This window comes from Arachis ipaensis, chromosome B3, assembly GCF_059453495.1.
Source record: "Arachis ipaensis isolate K30076 ecotype BB chromosome B3, ASM5945349v1, whole genome shotgun sequence".
Lineage (NCBI taxonomy): Eukaryota > Viridiplantae > Streptophyta > Magnoliopsida > Fabales > Fabaceae > Arachis > Arachis ipaensis.
Window position 1 is genome coordinate 39,614,174 of NC_142438.1, and position 16,839 is coordinate 39,631,012.

At 38.1% G+C, this 16,839-nt stretch overlaps 1 non-coding gene across 1 annotated transcript; it reads right to left on the minus strand.

Annotated features, from left to right (window-relative positions):
• Positions 1–2,376: 2,376 nt before the first annotated feature.
• On the minus strand, positions 2,377–2,484 carry LOC148570371 (small nucleolar RNA R71). The gene has a single exon (XR_015908761.1). It is a non-coding gene; the product is annotated as a small nucleolar RNA R71 (small nucleolar RNA).
• Between the last annotated feature and the right edge of the window lie 14,355 nt (positions 2,485–16,839).

The window sequence follows — 16,839 nt, forward strand, 5'->3', positions numbered from 1 at the left end:
AGTTTGGACAACTGACGGTTCATCCTGTTGCTCAGATTAGGTAATTTTCTTTTTATTTTATTTTCAAAAATTTTTCAAAAATATTTCTAAAATTTTCTCATCTGTTTTCGAAAAAAAATAATAAATAAAAATGTTTTCAAAAAAAATTTTTTATTCAAAATTTTTAAGAATGAATTCTAGTGTTTCATAAAGCATGTTGAAGCTTGGCTGGCTGTAAAGCCATGTCTATTCCTTTGGGAATGAGTATGTCAGGCATGTCATATCTGAATTACATGCTGAAGCTTGGCTGGCCATTGGCAATGTCTAGTATTTTGGACCGGAGCTTTCATTGAAAGCTTGGCTGGCTAGTGAGCCATGTCTAATTCCTGGACTGAAGCTTTAGACTAAGAATGCAAGATTCCTGGAATACATATTAAAAATTTTGGAATCCTTATTTTTCTTTTTCATATAATTTTTGAAAAAATCCAAAAAAAATTAGAAAATCATAAAAATAAAAAATATTTTTGTATTTCTTGTTTGAGTCTTGAGTCATATCATAAGTTTGGTGTCACTTGCATATGCATCTTACATTTTTCGAAAATATCATGCATTCATAGTGTTCTTCATGATCTTCAAGTTGTTCTTGGTAAGTCTTCTTGTTTGATCTTGATGTTTTCATGTTTTGTATCTTTTCTTGTTTTACATGTGCATTTTTTGTTTCTTAGAGTCTAAACATGAAAGATTTCTAAGTTTGGTGTCTTGCATGTTTTCTTTGCATTAAAAATTTTTCAAAATTGTGTCTATGATGTTCATCTTGACATTCAAAGTGTTCTTGGTGTTCATCTTGACATTCATAGCATTCTTGCATGCATTCATTATTTTGATCTAAAAATCTCATGCATTGCATAATTTTCATGTTTTTCATAAAAATTTCAAAAATCAAAAAATATATTTTCCTTTTTCTCTCATCAAATTCGAAAATTTGAGTTGACTTTTTCAAAATTTTTTAAAATCAAGTTGTTTCTTATGAGTCAAATCAAATTTTCAATTTGAAAATCTTATCTTTTTCAAAATCTTTTTCAAAAATCAAATCTTTTTCAAAATTCTTAGTTATTTTCGAAAATTCCAAAAATATTTTTCAAAAATCTTTTTCTTATTTTTATACCAAATTTTCGAAAATAACAATCAATTAATGTTTTGATTCAAAAATTTGAAGTTTGTTACTTGCTTGTTAAGAAAGATTCAAACTTTGAGTTCTAGAATCATATCTTGTGATTTCTTATGAATCAAGTCATTAATTGTGATTTTAAAAATCAAATCTTTTTCAAAACTAATTTCAATCATATCTTTTCAAAAATATCTTCTTATCTTTTTCAAAAATTCGATTTCAAAATATCTTTTCTAACTTCCTAACTTCTTATCTTTTCAAAATTTGTTCCAACTAACTAACTAACTTTTTGTTTGTTTCTTAACTTTTTCAAAACTACCTAACTAAGTCTCTCTCTCTCATTTTCGAAAATATCTTCCCCCTTTTTCAAAATTTCTTTTTAATTTATTAATTATTTTAATTTTTAAATCTTAATTTTCGAAAAATACTAACATTTTTCAAAAACCATTTTCGAAAATCACTAACTCTTTTTCAAAAATTATTTTCGAAAATTCTCTCTCTCCCATCTTATTCTAATTATTCATTCATATCCTGACATCTCATCTCACATCTCTGCCATCCTCACAGTTGTGTTTCTTCCATTATATTACATTCTTTGTCTCCCCCTCTTCTTCTACTCACACAGGGATCCCTATACTGTGGTATAAAGGATCTCTATTATTATTATTATTTTTCTGTGCCTTCTTCTTTGTCATATGAGCAGGAGCAAGGATAAGAACATTCTTGTGGAAGCAGATCCAAAACCTGAAAGGACTCTGAAGAAAAAATTAAGAGAAGCTAAAATACAACAATCCAGAGATAACCTTTCAGAAATTTTCGAACAGGAGAAGGAGATGGCAGCCGAAAATAATAATAATGTAAGGAAGATGCTTGGTGACTTTACTGCACCTAATTCCAATCTACATGGAAGAAGCATCTTCATTCCTGCCATTGGAGCAAACAACTTTGAGCTGAAACCTCAATTAGTTTCTCTGATGCAGCAGAACTGCATGTTTCATGGACTTCCATCTGAAGATCCTTTTCAGTTCTTAACTGAATTCTTGCAGATATGTGATACTGTTAAGACTAATGGAGTAGATCTTGAAGTCTACAGGCTCATGCTTTTCCCTTTTGCTGTAAGAGACAGAGCTAGATTATGGTTGGATTCTCAACCCAAAGACAGCCTGAACTCTTGGGATAAGCTGGTCACGGCTTTCTTAGCCAAGTACTTTCCTCCTCAAAAGCTGAGCAAGCTTAGAGCTGATGTTCAAACCTTCAGACAGAAAGAAGGTGAATCCCTCTATGAAGCTTGGAAAAGATACAAACAGTTGACCAAAAAGTGTCCTTCTGACATGCTTTCAGAATGGACCATCCTGGATATATTCTATGATGGTTTATCTGAGCTATCAAAGATGTCACTGGACACTTCTGCAGGTGGATCCATTCACCTAAAGAAAACGCCTGCAGAAGCTCAAGAACTCATTGACATGGTTGCTAATAACCACTTCATGTACACTTCTGAAAGGAATCCTGTGAATAATGGGACGCCTATGAAGAAGGGAGTTCTTGAAGTTGATACTCTGAATGCCATATTGGCTCAGAACAAAATATTGACTCAGCAAGTCAATATGATTTCTCAGAGTCTGAATGGAATGCAAGCTGCATCCAACAGTACTCAAGAGGCTTCTCCTGAAGAAGAAGCTTATGATCCTGAGAACCCTGCAATAGCAGAGGTGAATTACTTAGGTGAACCTTATGGAAACACCTATAACTCATCATGGAGAAATCATCCAAATTTCTCATGGAAGGATCAAAAGCCTCAACAAGGCTTTAATAATGGTGGAAGCAACAGGTTTAGCAATAGCAAGCCTTTTCCATCATCCACTCAGCAACAGACAGAGAACTTTAAACAAAATGCTTCTAATTTAGCAAATCTAGTCTCTGATCTATCCAAGGCCACTGTGAGCTTCATGAATGAAACAAGATCTTCCATTAGAAATTTGGAAGCACAAGTGGGCCAGCTGAGTAAAAAGATCACTGAAATCCCTCCCAGTACTCTCCCAAGCAATACAGAAGAGAACCCAAAAGGAGAGTGCAAGGCCATTGACATAAGCACCATGGCCGAACCTACAAGGGGAGTGGAGGACATGAATCCCAAGGAGGAAGACCTCCTGGGACGTCCAGTGATCAATAAGGAGCTTCCCTCTGAGGAACCAAAGGACTCTGAGGCTCATCTAGAGACCATAGAGATTCCATTGAACCTCCTTATGCCCTTCATGAGCTCTGATGAGTATTCCTCTTCTGAAGAGAATGAGGATGTTACTGAAGAGCAAACTGCCAAGTTTCTTGGTGCAATCATGAAGCTGAATGCAAACTATTTGGCATTGATACTTGGGAAGTTGAACCTCCCTTGTTCATCAATGAACTAAGTGATCTGGATCAACTGACATTGCCTCAGAAGAGACAGGATCCTGGAAAGTTCATAATATCCTGTACCATAGGCACCATGATCTTTAAGGCTCTGTGTGACCTTGGTTCAGGAATAAACCTCATGCCCCTCTCTGTAATAGAGAAACTGGGAATCTATGGGGTGCAAGCTGCTAAAATCTCATTAGAGATGGCAGACAGTTCAAGAAAACAGGCTTATGGACAAGTAGAGGACGTGCTAGTAAAGGTTGAAGGCCTTTACATCCCTGCTGATTTCATAGTCCTGGATACTGGAAAGGAAGAGGATGAATCCATCATCCTAGGAAGACCTTTCCTGGCCACAGCAAGAGCTGTGATTGATGTTGACAGAGGTGAAATAGTCCTTCAATGGAATGAGGACTCCCTTGTGTTTAAAACTCAAGGATCTCCCTCTGTAACCATGGAGAGGAAGCAGAAAAAGCTTCTCTCAAAGCAGAGTCAACCAGAGCCCCCACAGTCAAACTCTAAGTTTGGTGTTGGGAGGCCACAACCAAACTCTAAGTTTGGTGTTGAACTCCCATATCCAAACTCTAAGTTTGGCGTTGGAGAGTCTCAACAAAGCTCTGCACATCTGTGAGGCTCCATGAGAGCCCACTGTCAAGCTATTGACATTAAAGAAGCGCTTGTTGGGAGGCAACCCAACTTTTATTTATCTAACTATATTTTTCTTAGTTATATGTCTTTATAGGTTCATGATCATGTGGAGTCATAAAATAAACAAAAAAAATTCAAAAATGGAATCAAAAATAGCAGAAGAAAAATCACACCCTGGAGGAGCATCTGTCTGGCGTTCAAACGCCAGAACAGAGCATGGTTCTGGCACTGAACGCCCAGAATGGGCAGCATCCTGGCACTGAACGCCCAGAACAAGCATGGTTCTGGCGTTCAATGCCAGAAATGGCAGCAAAGGGGCGTTGAATGCCCAAAATGGGCACCAACCTGGCGCTGAACGCCCAGAGTTGTGTGCAAGGGCATTTTACATGCCTAAATTGGTGCAGGGATGTAAATGCCTTGACACCTCAGGATCTGTGGACCCCACAGGATCCCCACCTACCTCATCATCTCTCTTCCTATTCATGATCATCCCTTCTGTTTTCCATTTACCACTCACATCCATACACCCACTACCTTCAAAATTCAACATCTCTCTCTCACCCAATCCCACCCATATGGCCGAATACACACTCCCATCCATCTCCTCCATATCTTCTTCTTATTCTTCTATTCTTTCTTCTTTTGCTCGAGGGCGAGCAACATTCTAAGTTTGGTGTGGTAAAAGCATAGCTTTTTTGTTTTTTTCATAACCATTGATGGCACCTAAGGCCAGAGAAACCTCTAGAAAGAGGAAAGGGAAGACAAAAGCTTCCATCAAGGGTCTATAGCTCAGTGGTAGAACATTTGACTGCAAATCAAGAGAATATGTTGAACAGTGCATATGTCTTTTGAAGTTGTTGTTTAAGAATGTTAAATATGTTGGCTCTTGAAAGAATGATGACTAGGAGACATGTTATTTGATAATCTGAAAAATCATAAAAATGATTATTGAAGCAAGAAAAAGCAGCAAAGAACAAAGCTTGCAGAAAAAAAAGGGGCGAAAAAAAATATAATAGAAAGAAAAGCAAGCAGAAAAAGCCAAAAGCTCTTAAAACCAAGAGGCAAGAGCAAAAAGCCAATAACCCTTAAAACCAAAAGGCAAGGGCAAATAAAAAGGATCCCAAGGCTTTGAGCATCAGTGGATAGGAGGGCCTAAAAGGAATAAAATCCTGGTCTAAGCGGCTGAACCAAGCTGTCCCTAACCATGTGCTTGTGGCGTGTAGGTGTCAAGTGAAAACTTGAGACTGAGCGGTTAAAGTCAAGGTCCAAAGCAAAAAAAAGAGTGTGCTTAAGAACCCTGGACACCTCTAATTGGGGACTTTAGCAAAGCTGAGTCACAATCTGAAAAGGTTCACCCAATTATGTGTCTGTGGCATTTATGTATCCGGTGGTAATACTGGAAAACAAAGTGCTTAGGGCCACGGCCAAGACTCATAAAACAGCTGTGTTCAAGAATCATCATACTGAACTAGGAGAATCAATAACACTATTCGAAATCTGAAGTTCCTATAGATGCCAATCATTCTGAACCTCAATGGATAAAGTGAGATGCCAAAACTATTCAAGAGGCAAAAAGCTATAAGTCCCGCTCATATGATTGAAGCTCTGTTTCATTGATAGTTTGGAATTTGTAGTATATTCTCTTCTTTTTATCCTATTTGATTTTCAGTTGCTTGGGAACAAGCAACAATTTAAGTTTGGTGTTGTGATGAGCGGATAATTTATACGCTTTTTGGCATTATTTTTAGTATGTTTTTAGTAGGATCTAGTTACTTTTAGGGATGTTTTCATTAGTTTTTATGTTAAATTCACATTTCTAGACTTTACTATGAGTTTGTATGTTTTTCTGTAATTTCAGGTATTTTCTGGCTGAAATTGAGGGACTTGAGCAGAAATCAGATTCAGAGGTTGAAGAAGGACTGCTGATGCTGTTGGATTCTGACCTCCCTGCACTCAAAGTGGATTTTCTGGAGCTACAGAACTCAAAATGGCGCGCTTCTAATTGCGTTGGAAAGTAGACATCCAGGGCTTTCCAGCAATATATAATAGTCCATACTTTGGCTAAGAATAGACGACGCAAACTGGCGTTCAACGCCAGCTCTCTGCCCAAATCTGGCGTCCAGCGCCAGAAAAGGATCCAAAACCAGAGTTGAACGCCAGAAATGGATCAAAACCTGGCGTTCAACTCCACAAATGGCCTCTGCACGTGCAACACTTAAAGCTCAGCCCAAACACACACCAAGTGGGCCCTGAAAGTGGATTTATGCATTAATTACTTACTCATGTAAACCCTAGTAGCTAGTTTATTATAAATAGGACCTTTTACTAGTGTATTAGGCATCCTGGATTGTATTTTGATGCCTGGACCTTTCACTTATGTAATTTTAACGGTAGAGTTTCTACACTCCATAAGATTAAGGTGTGGAGCTTTGCTGTTCCTCAAAGATTAATGCAAAGTACTACTGTTTTCTATTCAACTCATTTTATTTCGCTTCTAAGATATCCATTCGCACCCAAGAACGTGATGAAGGTGATGATTATGTGTGACGCTCATCACCATTCTCCCCCATGAACACGTGCCTGACAACCACTTCCGTTCTACATGCAACAAGCTAGAATGAATATCTCTTAGATCTCCTAACCAGAATCTTCGTGGCGTAAGCTAGAATGATGGCGACATTCAAGAGAATCCGGAAATTCTAAACCTTGTCTGTGGTATTCCGAGTAGGATTCAATGATTGAATGACTGTGACGAGCTTCAAACTCGCGAGTGCTGGGCGTTAGTGACAGACGCAAAAGGAGGGTGAATCCTATTCCAGCATGATCGAGAACCGACAGATGATTAGCCGTGCTGTGACAGAGCATGTGAGCATATTTTTTACTGAGAGGAGGGGATGTAGCCACTGACAACGGTGATGCCCTTGCATAAAGCCAGCCATGGAAAGGAGTAAGACTGATTGGATGAAGATAGCAGGAAAGCAGAGGTTCAGAGGAACGAAAAGCATCTCCATTCGCTTATCTGAAATTCCTACTAATGAATTACATAAGTATTTCTATCCCTATTCTATTAATTATTATTGGAATACACCATTATCAATTTATATCTGCCTAACTGAGATTTGCAAGGTGACCATAGCTTGCTTCATACCAACAATCTCCGTGGGATTCGACCCTTACTCACGTAAGGTATTACTTGGACGACCTAGTGCACTTGCTGGTTTGTTGTATCGAAGTTGTGAACCATGGTATTGGCACCATGTTCTTGGCGCCATTGCCAAGGAAAGAAAGAGCCATGAATTTTACATAATTAAAGTGTAATCACGATGACGCGTACCAAGTTGCTCACGTTGCCAGGGATTGTTTGAGCCTGGACATCACAATTTCGTGCACCAGTCATAAGTTAGCTAAGTTGGTCCAACCATAAGGTGGGAAGACAACTATCTGTCCTGAATCATATGCTTTGAATACACCCCATGAGACTAGCTAAATAAGAAGATCCTAATAAGAAAAAAGGAAAGAATAATAAAGGTTGGAAAATAAAAGAAAAAGAGTAAGCAATAAGGCTAGGCACCAATGGTTTTAATCTTGAGGCATGTGTCTGTGGTGCTCCTGTGTGAGGGATTTACTTGGATGAATAAGCTCTTAGGGGTGCCTTATCACTTGGTAAATTGGGTTAACTAACTCGGGATTATCAACTGAAAGTCCACTATCAAGGGTAACCCTCACTACAGAGCATTTAGTAACCCAAAGAGGTGCTGAACACCAAGGTCTCAAGAAAAGAAAATAAATAAACTATATGCCTGTGGTGTGTATGTATGGGGGAGAGACTTGAGCAAGTAAGTCCTTAGGGGTGCTTCAACACTTAGCATCTTGAACCAACTGGTTCGGGAGTGTTGGCTAAAAGCTTATTTTAAAGAGTTGCCCCCTTACAGAGCACTTAGCTTAAGAACAAAAATAAGCCCTGAAATGACAACAAAAGGACCAATGAATAAAAGTCTCATGGGATGCAATCACAGTGAGTATTCTAGGACATGATAAAGGTCTGAAAGCCAGGAATGAACCTAAGTTGCTATGCATGAAACCACCATAAAACCAGGGACATGACTTCCACAAGAATGACTCATTTCTCTAGGCATTCCATTCATCATTCTCTTGTTCCAGTACTTGCTTAGGGACAAGCAAGCTTTAAGTTTGGTGTTGTGATGCCAGGGCATTTTGGCCAGTTTTACTGACCTTTTCTTTACTATTTTTAGGGTAGTTTCATGCATTTCCTTAGGAAATAAGCTAGTTTTGGGTAGATATTCACTTACATCTTGATTCAAGCATACATTGTGCACTTTACATGATTTCATGAGGATTTTGCATGAATTTAATGACAAATTGGATGTTGCATTTCCCATGACTTGGACTAGAACTTTGATGCACTTTATTGCTTGATTTCAGGACAAAGGAAGCAGAGAAGAACCACATTAGTGGGTACGTTAGTTACACTAACGTTAACACTAACGTGGAATGGGAGTAACTTGCAAAGTTAATGAGAAAAGTAATTGCCAATAACGCTCTCGAAGCCATCATTGCCCACGTTAAGAGTCACGTTAACTAAGTTAACGTGAACTCTAACGTGGAAGAAAGGAAATGGAGCCAACGTTAGTGACACTTAACATTATTACTAACGTTGGACCAAGCTCATAAGTGGCCACGTTAACTTAGTTAACGTGGCCTCTAACGTTAAGAAGTAAAGGAGAAGCCAACGTTAGTGACATTCAACTTTATCACTAACGTTGGCCAAGTCACAAAAAGCCACGTTAACTCCCACGTTAACCTAGTTAACGTGGAAGCTAACCTGAAGAAACAAGGTGGTCGACAACGTTAGTGACACCAAACATTGTCACTAACGTTGGAAGGAACCCACACAAGCCCCAATAAGCCACGTTAATTCCCACGTTAACCTAGTTAACGTGAAGAAGGGAGGTGATCGCCAACGTTAGTGACACCCAACATTGTCGCTAACGTTGGAATAAGCCCACACAAGCCACTATGAGCCACGTTAACTCCCACGTTAACTTAGTTAACATGGAAGCTAACGTGGATAAGGGAATGATGAGCCAACATTAGTGACACTCAACTTTGTCACTAACGTTGGAGATGGCTAGCATGGCCACGTTAGAAGCCACGTTAACCTAGTTAACGTGGACTCTAACGTGAGAAATAGGGGTACATTGGAACGTTAGTGACAATGGTAAGTGTCACTAACGTTCTCGAAGGTTGGCAAGCCTACGTTAAAAGAGCCACGTTAACTAAGTTAACGTGGACTCTAACGTAGGGAAGGGGGAGACTTCTCAACGTTATTGGGAAAGGCAAGTCCCAATAACGTGTGCGAAGGACAAAGAGGCAACGTTAGTGGCAACGTTTGTGCCACTAACGTTGAAGTTAACGTGGCTCTTACTTTGGTAAGGAACGTTAGTGAAAAAGGTGATTGTCACTAACGTTCTCGAACCCATATTTTCACTGTACGTTAACACCACTAACGTCCTGAGCTAAAGTCTCTGCCCACTTCAAACTTTCTCTCTGCAAGTAAAGCCAAGCCCAATGAAGAAGAGAACTGCTTCAAACTCAAGATCCAAAGGCCCATACCCAAGACTTGAAGAACCAACTAGAAGAACAGAAGATTAGTATATATAGGAGGAGCTTTGAATTAAATTGGGAGTTGGAAATTATAGGGAGCCTCTGGGCATAGAATTACTCTCTGTATTTACTTTCTCTGCACTTCTAGTTTCATCATTTATTCTCCATCTTTGTTTTCATTTTCCAGAGCTATGAACAACTAAACCCCTTTCATTGGGTTAGGGAGCTCTGTTGTAATTTGTTGGATCAATACTAGTTTTCATTATTCTTCTTCTATCTTTTCTCTTGATTTTACTTGAAAGCTTTCGATCTTCATCCAATTGGGTAGTTATCTTGGAAAAGAAGCTATTCATACTTGGATCTCTTCTGAACCTTGAAAGAGGAATGAAGAGATCATGCTAGAAATACTTTCTCATGCTGGACCAAATTGGGTTTGGATGGATATGTGACTATAATCCTCTCAACACTTGATTTGGGAAATGCATGTGGTATAATCAGTGACCATACTTCATCTCTTCTCATGAGCAATTGACCAAGGAATTGGCTATTGATCAAGATTTGAGAGATTGAATTACAAGAAATTGTGATTCGATCACTTAAGATTGCCAAGGAGATCAATGAGTGCATTGATTGAGGAAGAGATGAAAATGAAATTGATCCAGAGAATGCAACATCTCCTGAGCCCAATGAACTCCCCATTTCTGATCTTACCCATTCTCTTTAATTTCTGCCATTTACATTTATGAGCAATACCCCATTCCCATTTACAATTCAGCAATTTACTTTCAGTCATTTATTTTCAGTTCTTTAATTCTATCATTTTACTTTTTCTGTCATTTACCTTCCCGCCATTTTATTTTCTGCAATTCTCAACTCAAATTTTGGATTCGCTCAACTAGAACATTCCTCTAATTAAAGTTGCTTGATCAATCAATCCCTGTGGGATTCGACCTCACTCTATTGTGAGTTTTTACTTGACGACAAATTCGGTACACTTGTCGAAGGGAGATTTGTTATGAGACAAGTTTTCCGTGCATCACCTTGTTAGACCTGATTTTTGGTTCTTTGCCTGTTTGATCGTATTGTGCACGACTGTTATTGTTCTGCCGTTCATTTCCATTTTTTTTAAATTACAACACAGTTAGTAATATCACATGGTGCATGGATGCTTGGATTAGAGTGAATAGTATGAAATTTGTTGGAGTTTGGTGATTGATATTTTAAAATTCTTTTCTTTATCTATATTAGGTTCATGTGATTGACTTCAAAATTCTATGCATTAGGAATGTTCAATTTTGTAAGAAACCATCTAACCAAAAGGAGAAGGCTTTTTGCGCTGGCTTAACTAGATATGAATTAATTTGGGTGTAAATACTACGGTAGCATAATTGTTGATGGCAATATATTTATGACTATATTATTCTGGATCATGAATGTTTTAAAGACACATTTTAAAATTTTAAAAATTATACATATTTAAATAGAAATAATATTTTTTAAATGTGTGATATTTTTAATACATGCGAAGGGACAATTATACTAGATGAATGTTAAAAATTTAGGGTTGTGAAATGATCTAAATCATTTATGAAGAAATTTTTATTTTTACTAATTTCTAGTGGCTATTAAGTAATTTTTATTATGACTTGTTTTGGTTCCTTTTATTATGCAATCGTGTTCTTCCGTGTGGGTGCTTTGACATGAGACTCGCGGAAACCCTCCCAATTGAAATTAATAGACTGGTTGATCGGTTGCTTTGTCATCTTGTCAAAATTTGTGGCCCGTATCTTACATATGAAGCCAACTTTCTTTGCCTAGCTCGCATAAAAATTCTGGGCCAGCTTCAAATGCTCAAACCGCATCCCAACTCTTAGTATTTCGTCTTGAGCAAGGCAACTATGATCCGGTAACTGCGAATTAGTACCAAATAGACATCATTCGATGAACACGACGATTAATGGTCAATTTAAACATGCGGTTAACGAAAAACAACAACAAACTAGAGTCCAAACCTCATCAACAATATTCGTGTCATGACATTCCAACTTAGTAATATCTGTACATTCTATGACCTACAATCAAACATACACAAAGTAAATAGATACTATAATAAAATATCAACTAAATAGATTTTATTAATTCTCTAACTAAAAATATGATAATAAAATTTATTCCTATACATGAATTAAAAGAAATCATAACAATGAGACGTATACTCATACAAGGTGCCACCTAACTAGTTAGTTTTATATTAATTATTTATATGGGGAATGCATAAGTCCATGGTGCACGAATTCCCACACTCCGTACAGCTGTACCAGCAAGTCCATTAGGTCGTCCAAGTAATACCTGAGCGAGTCAGAGTCGACCCCACGAGGATTGTTGGTTTGAAGCAAGCTATGGTTATCTTGCAGGTCTTAGTCAGGCGAAATCAGAAGGTTGTTGGATAAGGAATTGTATTAGAATTATTGGAATCAGTAATAGGAATATAGTTGAGGATTGGAGTTACTTTGTCTTTCTGAATTAACTCTGGCATTACTGTCTTCTTTGCTTGTGAGTGATCTCTTCAATGGCAGGCTGTATGTGATTGACACTGGTTTGAGCAGCCGCTAATACTCCTCCGGATCTGAATCCCAGTGTTAGTGCGGATCCATCTCTGCTTGAGGGTGAAGCTCATACAGTCCATTCTCCTTAATGATCCTACTCAAAGCGCTACAGACAAGGTCGAATCTTCCGGATCGGAGGAATGCTGCACCTTTGGTTCTAGTCTCTACCACAGAGACTTTAATCTCCCCGTAAATCGGCTGAACTGGTGTCTCGAGAAGTCTCCAACGAAGTCATGGATTAGCCGTCTGAGAGATGTATAATCAAGCTGGTGGTTCATCATTGTCCGATGAAAGACGCACCCTGAACCCATGTAGAATGTGATAACCTTATGCCAGTTCAACGTATTCATATTGATGAAGAACGAATATACATCTTAGAATTAATCAAATACAGATCGAAGAAAAAACAGTAATACTTTTATTAATTCATAGGACTCACAGGGCTCCTCCCCTCATCCTAGGAGGTTTAGAAACTCATACTAAAAGAAAAATACAATGTAAAACTTGAAATAATGGTAAATGATAGGCTTCTCCCTTTAGAGATATGTAAAATAAGTCTTAAATACTAAACAGATGACTAGTAAGGGTAAAACAGTCTATCTAGTGCTAAAATTCACTTCTCGGGCCCACTTGGTGAGTGTTTGGGATGAGCTTTGATGAGATCCACGTGCTAGGAGGTTCCTAGGGCATTGAACGCTGGCTAGGGGGTCCTCTTTGGGCATTTGGACAATGGGCTCTGCTCTTTGGGCGCTGGACGCCTAGAAGAACGCAGGAAGGTGGCGTTGGACGCCAGTTTTGGACCTTCTAATCTGAAGCAAAGTATAAACTATTATAGATTGCTGGAAAGCTATGGAAGTCAGATTTCCATAGCCATTGAGAACGCTCCATTTGGACTTCTGTATCTTCAGAAAAACTCTTCCGAGTGCAAGGAAGTCAGATCCGGATAGCATCTGCAGTGCTTTCTCTATCTCTGAAATAGACTTTTGCTCTAGCTCCTCAATTTCAGCCAGAAATTACCTGAAATTGTACAAAAACAAAAAAAATTATAGTAGAATCCAAAAATGTGTATTTAATACTAAAATCTATAAAAACTTAATAAAAACTAAACAAAACACACTAAAAACTATATGAAAATGATGGCAAAAAGCGTATAAAATATCCGCTCATCACAACACCAAACTTAAACTGTTGCTTATCCCCAAGCAACTAAAAACATAGTAGGATAAAAAGAAAATTAAGATACAATAAATTTCTAAGTTTTCAATGAAGCTCAGTTACAATCAGATGAGCGGGGCTTAGTAGCTTTTTGCTTCTGAATAGTTTTGGCATCTCACTATCCATTGAAACTTAGAATGGTGGGCATCTTTAGGAACTTAGAATCCAGATGATATTATTGACTCTCCTAGTTCTGTTCTTTTTAATTCTTGAACACTTCTTTTAGAGTCTTGGCCGTGACCCTAAGCACCTTATTTTCCAGTATTACCACCGGATACAATAATACCACAGACACTTTAACTGGGTGAACCCTTTCGGATTGTGATTCAGCTTTGCTAGAATCCTCAGATAGAGGTGTCCAGAGTTCTTAAGCACACTCTTTTTGCTTTGGACCACGACTTTAACCGCTTAGTCTCAAGCTTTTCACTTGACACCTTCACGCCACAAGCACATGGTTAGGGACAGCTTGGTTGAGCCGCTTAGGCCAGGATTTTATTCCTTTAGGCCCTCCTATCCACTGATACTCAAAACCTTGGATCCTTTTACCCTTGCCTTTTGGTTTAAAGGGTTATTGGCTTTTTGCTCTTGCCTTTTGGTTTAAAGAGCTATTGGCTTTTTCTATTTTTTTTCTATTTATTTATTTTCGCTACTTTTTTTTTCACATGCAAGCTTTTTCTTTTTATTTTTGCTGCTTTTTCTTGCTTCAAGAATCAATTTATTTAGATTTTTCAGATTACCAATAATACTTTTCCTTTTTTCTTATTCTTTCAAGAGCCAACATTCTAAAATTTCAATTTTAAATATGCACTGTTTATTCATACATTCAGAAAACAAAAGCAATGCCACCACATCAACATAATTAAACTATTCTTATTTTAAACTTGAAATTCATGTATCTCTTAATTCTTTTCAAATAAAATTTTTTCTTTTAAGCAAGGTGAGAGATATATGGAACATTTTACAACTTTAAGACATCAATGCAAATGATCATACAACAAGAACAAGAGAACAGACAACATAACATAATAGAAAATAGACAAATGATAAAAGGAAAGGAAGTAAAAGAGAACGAATCCACCTTTAATGGTGGCGGCTAGTTCTCCTCCTTGAGGATCTAATGTGATACTTGATCTCTTCAATATCACACCTTTGCCTTTGTTGTTCTTCCCTCATAGCCCTTTGTTCTTCCCTTATGGCTCTTTGATCTTCTCTTATTTCATTGAGGGTGATGGAGTGCTCTTGATGCTCCACCCTCAATTGCTCCATGTTAGTGCTTAGTTCTCCAAGAGAAGTTTGTCATTGATTCCAATAGCTTTGAGGAGGAAAATACATCCCTTGAGGCATCTCAGGGATCTCATACTGAGGTGGCTGCACATGCTCTTGTGCATGCTCTCTAGTTTGCTTCATCCTCTTCTTGGTGATGGGCTTGTCCTCCCCAATGGAGATATCTCTTTCTATGACAATTCCTGCTGAATTGCATAGATGACAGATGAGGTATGGGAATGCCAACCTTGCATTGGTAGAAGGCTTCTCAACTATTGACGAATGGATTTTTGATGGTTTAGAATTTCACTAATAAAATCTCGTTGTAAAGTATAGTTTCTAAACCAAGCAATAATCCTTTCATACAAAAAGTTGTTTGTCACTAGTACAAACCCCTAAAATTTATAAACCGAAGTATTGGACCTCGGGTCGTTCTCCCTAGGAATTACAATAAAGTGTCTTGTTATCGGTTGTGAGTTATATTTGGGGTTTTGATATGAAGCATGAAAGATAAATGGTAAGAAAGTAAACTAAGGCCTAAAAAGGTCTTGGCAAGGTTGGTGGTCAAGGATCTCTATCCTAATCACTAACCACAATATGAGAATTGGCAAGGATTAATCTCATTAAATCATCCTCTAACTAGTGGTAAAGGAAAGTCAAATGAGCTATATCAATCCTAGTCCATAAGTCCTAACTCTCCACTAATTGAATCTCCTAGTCCATAAGTCCTAACTCTCCATTCTATGATGCATACCAACCCAATGGCTATGGTGAATCTCCTTGTGACTTTCAAGAACCACCACCATATGCCTATGATCCATACCCTCAACATAACTCCCAACCATACTCACAAGCCCCTTCTTACCAACCATCTTCATATGACCCTAAACCATATCCATCCTACCAACAACCATATGAGCAATATGAACCACACATAGAGCCACCACCATTCCAACATCAATATTTTCAAGAGCCACCTCCTCCACATTATTACCAAGATGAACCACCTCCAATATATGAAAATTTCCAACCACAAGATGAATACTACTTTCCACCACAACCTCCCATGGAAGAATACTCATATCCATTGATCCAAGAGCCACATGATCCTAATCTTACTATCCAAGAGAAACAAGAGTCAAGGAATCATCTCAAGGAAGCATTGGATCAATTTCAAGCAACCATGGAGTGTGTTGTGCAACAAGTGGAAAGAATGGAAAACATAGAACCACCACAACTCTACCAAGAAGAACCACCTTCCTACTATGAACCTTCCCCCCAATTTAATGAACCCTTCCACCCACCCCAATCTCTAATGGATAACACCCTTGGTGTTCTTGTTCAAGGGCAAGAAGAGATGAAAAGGAATGTGCAAAATTTCATGGCCACCTTGGATGCGGTAACAAATCAATTAGCCTCCCAATGCTTGAACACTCAAGGAACTCCCATGGCTACATGTGGAGAATCAAATGAAGAACATAGCATGAAGGAGAGATTGGAAACTCCGGTGGGAAATGAAGGAAGTTACTTTGTATTGGAACAATTGGAGGAAGCTATGATTATTGAAGAAAAGGAAGAATTGGTTGAAGACTTAGGAGATGCGGAGCCTCCATGGGAATCTAGAATTGAAGAAAACCCCTCCAAGATGATTGAAATTGATGCTAGGGAGGAAAGTGCACACCTTCCAAGACATATTCCATATGAAGATTTGGATGGGATAGAGCAAGAAGCGAGTTCCCTTGGTGATGAAGATCAAGCATCAAACCTTAGTGGTGAAGAATCCTTTGAGTATGAAGAACCTTCTCCCAACAAGATGGAAAGCAATGTGGAGGTAAATTTTTCTTACCCTCCCATTTATGACTTGAGTAGGAGAAAAGGTTTATATAAAATTGTTGAACAAAGGAGTATAATTGAGAAGTCTTGTGAAGAGGTGGAAATCCTTAG